Source organism: Anomaloglossus baeobatrachus, chromosome 4, assembly GCF_048569485.1.
Source record: "Anomaloglossus baeobatrachus isolate aAnoBae1 chromosome 4, aAnoBae1.hap1, whole genome shotgun sequence".
Classification (NCBI taxonomy): domain Eukaryota; kingdom Metazoa; phylum Chordata; class Amphibia; order Anura; family Aromobatidae; genus Anomaloglossus; species Anomaloglossus baeobatrachus.
In genome coordinates, this window is record NC_134356.1 from 457,991,554 (window position 1) to 457,998,335 (window position 6,782).

General features: G+C 43.3%; 3 non-coding genes across 3 annotated transcripts; all 3 read left to right on the forward strand.

Annotated features, from left to right (window-relative positions):
* The first annotated feature begins 1,995 nt into the window (after nucleotides 1-1,995).
* TRNAI-AAU (transfer RNA isoleucine (anticodon AAU)) lies at nucleotides 1,996-2,069 on the forward strand. The gene has a single exon. It is a non-coding gene; the product is annotated as a tRNA-Ile (tRNA).
* A 2,580-nt stretch (nucleotides 2,070-4,649) lies between these two features.
* TRNAD-GUC (transfer RNA aspartic acid (anticodon GUC)) lies at nucleotides 4,650-4,721 on the forward strand. The gene has a single exon. It is a non-coding gene; the product is annotated as a tRNA-Asp (tRNA).
* Nucleotides 4,722-5,250: 529 nt separating this feature from the next.
* On the forward strand, nucleotides 5,251-5,324 carry TRNAI-AAU (transfer RNA isoleucine (anticodon AAU)). The gene has a single exon. It is a non-coding gene; the product is annotated as a tRNA-Ile (tRNA).
* Nucleotides 5,325-6,782: the final 1,458 nt, after the last annotated feature.

The window sequence follows — 6,782 nt, forward strand, 5'->3', positions numbered from 1 at the left end:
GGGGCTATTTGATGCAAGTTTGTTCCGTGGCTGGCTCTGTTTTCCTACACCCCTCTCTTTGGCATCCCCTGTCGAGTGAGCCTCTTTGACAGGGGCGTCTAGTTTAAAGGCGGCCTCTGTTGTGGGACCTGACTTGCTGGTTCTGGTAGATCGGACTGTGGAGGAGCTTGAAAGTTCTGAGGGCAACGGTTGGCTCTATGGCGGGGATCGCCGCATGTCCAGCATCTTCCCATCGGCCGGCTGGGTTGTTGTCTCGCTTGCCGGCCCGCCTGTTGATGTAAGGTGAGCTGTAACACCTGTTTCTGCAACTCTGCCACCATCTGTTTCAGTTCCTCCGTGTTGCTGTTCGGCGTCCCGATATCAGATATGGACCTGCAAGCCGCGGTATATGTCTGTGTCTCCACGACAGGCCCCCTTGAACGTTCTATAGCTTCTTGTTTGGCCTCAGCGAACGTAAAAGCCGGATTTATCCGGAGTAGATCTTGCAATGAGCGGTTAAGGTACGGGTCTCTCAATCCGGTCACAAACTGATCTCTCAACACCAGGTCACGGGTACCCGTACTAGCTATCTGTTCTTCTTTTCTACAGGCTTGTTCTAGTAGCACTTGAAGGGCATTGGCATATTGAGGGATGTCCTCCGACTCGAGTTGCGTCCGCCGGAAAAACATATAGCGCAATGTTCCCGCATGTGTGGTCGGTCCATAGGTGTTCTCCAGCACCCGCACTAAGTCATCCAACGTACGCTGGCCCCTAACCGTCTCCAGCCTGACTGTCGTCCACGCTTCCCCTTCTAGTGTTAGCATGGCCATTTCTGCTAAGGTCTTAGGGTCAGTGTTATACATTTCCCCCACTATCTTAAGTTGTTCAGTCCATTCCGTTACAGGATAGTTCCGTCCGTCAAACTTCCTCACCTGATTGACAATAGACGGCGGGGGAGCTGTCTGGTTATAAGTTACTACCGGGGGATGATTTTGTTGGTCACACATCCTGCCGACTACGCCACATGAAGCGACCGATGGGAGGGCCGCGGGTGTGTGTGTATGCTCTATTCCAACAAAATCCCCATACTCAGATTTTACCGGTAGTAACATTTCTTTACTAGGAAACATGTTTATAATACAATCAACTGAGCTATCTGCACACATGGGTATAGGAAGCCCCTGGACTTTCACTCCTTCCGGGTATGCAGCAAGAAAAAAACAACAACAAAAAAAATGGCGGCAACTTTCCCTAACTTTCCCTACAAACACGTACCAGTCTTTCCCGAAAGAAGATGTCGCTCCCACGTCGCAGGCCTGGGGTCTCGCGGTGATGGGTCCCGGTGCAGCGCTGGAGAGATGAAGCTCCTCGGTCTTTTCTTTTCTTTTATCTTCCCCAGCTGGTGACGGATTATAAGTAGTCTTTTGGTCCCGGAGCACGCCGGGCAGAAGAAGGCAGGTCACAGTCCCTGCAATTACACTCAGATGGCGGTGCTCGGTAGTCCGGTTAACTCCCTGAGGAAAACAAAGTTCTGCAGACTGGGAGTGACAGAAACTGCTTTCACCGGGTGATTTCTTCCTGACTTTTGCGGCAAAACGAGCCCTCTCTTCAGGGAGACCACACGCAGGACTCTCCTCACTGAGCTCCGGAGCTGAACAACACTTTCCCGCGTCTTCTCTTCTGGTTTTTTCCACACCAGCTCCTGTGGGGAATTTCCCAGCTCTGTGTTTGTCGTTGTACAGTACGACGCTGCCCCCTTGTGGGCAATTGCTGGAACAGTATTCAAAGCCATTTCTACAGAAGGGATACAGTCGGACTTGTTGACCCCATTACAAATCCATCCCATAAAAACAGCTTATTAAGAAAACAGAAAAAAGTAGTCCTGGCCGCAAGAGTAGTATTATCCATTAGATCCCATCTCATACAGAACTTCATCTACTCCTAAGCAACCACAGAGGCACGATTGTGATCACACATACTTCCACTACCTTCTGTAAGGGTAAACACAGTACACATGGCCGGTTAGCTCAGTTGGTTAGAGCGTGGTGCTAATAACGCCAAGGTCGTGGGTTCGATCCCCGTACGGGCCAGAAGCTCATTTTTAGAGGTTACATTCCATAGTCTAGTCATGTTGGTCCATGTTGAAGTATGTAGCATTTTCTTTGCATAGTCTTTTCTGTTTTTACTACTTAATTAATGAGCAAAAAATATTACAAAAATAAACTACAATGAAGTGAGATGCCCTGAGGTGAACACAGTCGAAAGCTGCTACAAAAACATACTAGTGTCATTATAGTAGACATAAAAGTGGACAAGTTAAGGTGTTATCAAAAGGGTTAAATGACTTAGGGGTACTCAACTCCCACTTGGAAACACACAAAAAGGGACGCCCCACATCAAAATCACTTCACTCCCAACCGGCTCAAAAAGATTATAGGCATTACAGCTGGCATCGAAGTAGGTAGAAAGGCAATTTTCACAGATGTAAATAAGTAATTCATGTTTTTAAATGGTTACGCGGCTTTGGGCCCCTGATGTCACATTACCAACACCCAGCTAATTATGCCTCCCGTCTCCTTCACGTCACTCTACATCGGGCCAAATGGGTTGTTGGCATGAAATCTGGCATGTATGTGGGCAGGCAGACACTTTTTACTGATTGAAATAAGTAACTACTGTTTTTAAAGGGTTAAATGACTTAAGTTCACTGATATCACCTGACCAATACATACAGAGGGTTGCCTGGCATCAAATTCAATTCACTCCAGATTGATCCAAATGGGTTCCTGACATAAAAGCAGACAACAAAATGGGCAAGCAAACACTTTTTACTGATTCGAACAAGTGGTGTTTTTAAAGAGTTTTCTAGTTATTCCCAAAATATTAAAGTTGGTTTCCAGTTGAAGAAAATCCCTTTCCACCAGCCTAGAGTGAACAGATTTTGATGCACGGCATCCTCTTCTGTGTGTTCACATCGTGAGATGAATGGCTCAAAGTCATTGAACCTTTTACAAACACCATTTATTTATTCAATCGGTGAAAACTGGCAGTCTGTCCACATTAATGCCAGCTGTTATGCACGAGCCCGTTGGGGCCAGCCTGTAGTGAACTACATTTGATGGGAGAAATCACTTTCTGTGTGTTTCCAGTGTGAGATCATTGATCCAATGTTCCTTTTTACCCTTTTGATAACATTCTTTGGTGTCTACTTTGATGCCCATTTTCATATCACTTGTATACTTTTTGTAGCTGCTTTAACGTGTATTCATCTAGTACTGACGGAGGTACTGGTGGTGTAAATGAGAACTGACGGTGGTGCTGGTAATTTTTGTACTGATGGTGGTTTTGGTTATGTATAAATGCAAATGTTATAATTGTTAATTTTTAAGACGAGACTAGATCATTTATAGGATCAGTGTGCTGCACTGAAAATACAGGTGTTTGAATGAGGTCCTATATGTCAGCTGAAAAAGTGTTTGCCTAAAGCTCCTGTATGTTAAAGACAGTCGTCTGATCATGCGGCCAGCTGCTATCTCACCCGACTCTCCCATACACAGGAGCGCTCACTGTGCCGAGCGCTCCTGTGTGCAGTAAGAGAAAGCCAATGGCAGCGGCTGATCATGCCTTTTCGGCCAACTGCTATCTTAGGAAGACTCTCCCATACACAGAGGTGCTCACTCTGCCGATTGCTGCTGTGTGCTCTATGAGTTAGCCATTGCTGGCAGTGGCTGATCCCTTAGAGAATAGAAGGATTTACAGTCCAAAATTGGACATCCCGGGTCCTTATCTCCCCCGACAATCATTAGCCAGAGGCACCCATACAAATTATACTGTCGTCCGAGCCTGGCAATATCGGTGGGTTCGGACAACTTTAGACTAACATGTATGGACATGTTAACTACTATCTAAAGAGTATTGGCACTTTAAGAATATGCGCACACTATGTCTTTTAGATGTCTGCTAACCAAACGAGTTTTCAGGCGAAAGCTGCTTCAGGAAATGCCAGAGTCTTATGTCATGATGCTTCTTTTGGTCGTCTTTTCCAACATTTTTTGCCACTGTTTTTTAGATTAATTTGTATTCAATAAACGAATGAGCAGCCTCTAAGCGGAAGTTATACGAAAAAATGTTCAGGGCACTTCTTTTAACCTCTTCGCTTCTTTGAAAAAATGAAGCTGTTAAAAGAAGTTGAAAAGACTAAACTCATGAACAGCAAGTTGTTTTACATTGCAATGCATATGTTGTTTTTTTTTTAGCACTGATTTAGCAGTTCTTTAGCAGGGAGGATCCTCAGTGAATCTGCAGTAATTGTACTGATCTGGAGAATCATGTTGATGGGTAATTTCTACTGCACATTAAATGTCATAACAAAAAATGAAAAATGATAGGAAATTTCCTGGTTTTTGTTTCAAATTCACCTCACTTGGAATATTTTTTTCCCGTTTTCTGTACGTGATATGGTAGAAAGAATAGTGTGATTCAAATCTACAAGTCGTCCTGCAAAAAACAAGCCCTCATATGGTTATACGACTAGAGAAAAATAAAAAAAGTTGTGGGTTTTGGAATATGGGTAGAAAACAATCAAAAGCTCTCCAGTGATTTATACTATCAGTCATGTGCCCTGTGTTCATTTTCTCATGGTGTGTCGTCAAAGAGCCCAGCATAGCCAATCCTCGTTAGTATAGTGGTGAGTATCCCCGCCTGTCACGCGGGAGACCGGGGTTCAATTCCCCGACGGGGAGGCAAGTTTACTTATTGCCGCAGCTCTTCAAATTAACAGGAAAAGTTCATTGATTTCGATAATATTTGTATCAAGAAGCTGGTTATTCTTTATTGTTTGATTGTCACTCATGGGTGCATCAACTACAAAAAATCACCACATCTGGGACAAATCCATCCCATAATAACAGCTTATTGCGAAAACAGAGGTTTGATTAACCATCGGAGAGAGTAGTTAAATTCTTGCTACAGTTCTTCGAATTAACATGAAAACTTCATTGACCTGGATATTAGTATTGAGAAGCTGTTAATGTTTGATTGTCACTCACTACAGGTGCATAAACCACCAAAAATCACCCCATGTGGGACAAATCCATCCCATAAAAACAGCTTATTAAGAAAACAGAAAAAAGTAGTCCTGGCCACAAGAGTAGTATTATCCATTAGATCCCATCTCATACAGAACTTCATCTACTCCTAAGCAACCACAGAGGCACGATTGTGATCACACATACTTCCACTACCTTCTGTAAGGGTAAACACAGCACACATGGCCGGTTAGCTCAGTTGGTTAGAGCGTGGTGCTAATAACGGCAAGGTCGCGGGTTCGATCCCCGTACGGGCCAGAAGCTCATTTTTAGAGGTTACATTCCATAGTCTAGTCATGTTGGTCCATGTTGAAGTATGTAGCATTTTCTTTGCATAGTCTTTTCTGATTTTACTACTTAATTAATGAGCAAAAAATATTACAAAAATAAACTACAATGAAGTGAGATGCCCTGAGGTGAACACAGTCGAAAGCTGCTACAAAAACATACTAGTGTCATTATAGTAGACATAAAAGTGGACAAGTTAAGGTGTTATCAAAAGGGTTAAATGACTTAGGGGTACTCAACTCCCACTTGGAAACACACAAAAAGGGACGCCCCACATCAAAATCACTTCACTCCCAACCGGCTCAAAAAGATTATAGGCATTACAGCTGGCATCGAAGTAGGTAGAAAGGCAATTTTCACAGATGTAAATAAGTAATTCATGTTTTTAAATAGTTACACGGCTTTGGGCCCCTGATGTCACATTACCAACACCCAGCTAATTATGCCTCCCGTCTCCTTCACGTCACTCTACATCGGGCCAAATGGGTTGTTGGCATGAAATCTGGCATGTATGTGGGCAGGCAGACACTTTTTACTGATTGAAATAAGTAACTACTGTTTTTAAAGGGTTAAATGACTTAAGTTCACTGATATCACCTGACCAATACATACAGAGGGTTGCCTGGCATCAAATTCAATTCACTCCAGATTGATCCAAATGGGTTCCTGACATAAAAGCAGACAACAAAATGGGCAAGCAAACACTTTTTACTGATTCGAACAAGTGGTGTTTTTAAAGAGTTTTCTAGTTATTCCCAAAATATTAAAGTTGGTTTCCAGTTGAAGAAAATCCCTTTCCACCAGCCTAGAGTGAACAGATTTTGATGCACGGCATCCTCTTCTGTGTGTTCACATCGTGAGATGAATGGCTCAAAGTCATTGAACCTTTTACAAACACCATTTATTTATTCAATCGGTGAAAACTGGCAGTCTGTCCACATTAATGCCAGCTGTTATGCTTGAGCCCGTTGGGGCCAGCCTGTAGTGAACTACATTTGATGGGAGAAATCACTTTCTGTGTGTTTCCAGTGTGAGATCATTGATCCAATGTTCCTTTTTACCCTTTTGATAACATTCTTTGGTGTCTACTTTGATGCCCATTTTCATATCACTTGTATACTTTTTGTAGCTGCTTTAACGTGTATTCATCTAGTACTGACGGAGGTACTGGTGGTGTAAATGAGAACTGACGGTGGTGCTGGTAATTTTTGTACTGATGGTGGTTTTGGTTATGTATAAATGCAAATGTTATAATTGTTAATTTTTAAGACGAGACTAGATCATTTATAGGATCAGTGTGCTGCACTGAAAATACAGGTGTTTGAATGAGGTCCTATATGTCAGCTGAACAAGTGTTTGCCTAAAGCTCCTGTATGTTAAAGACAGTCGTCTGATCATGCGGCCAGCTGCTATCTCACCCGACTCTCC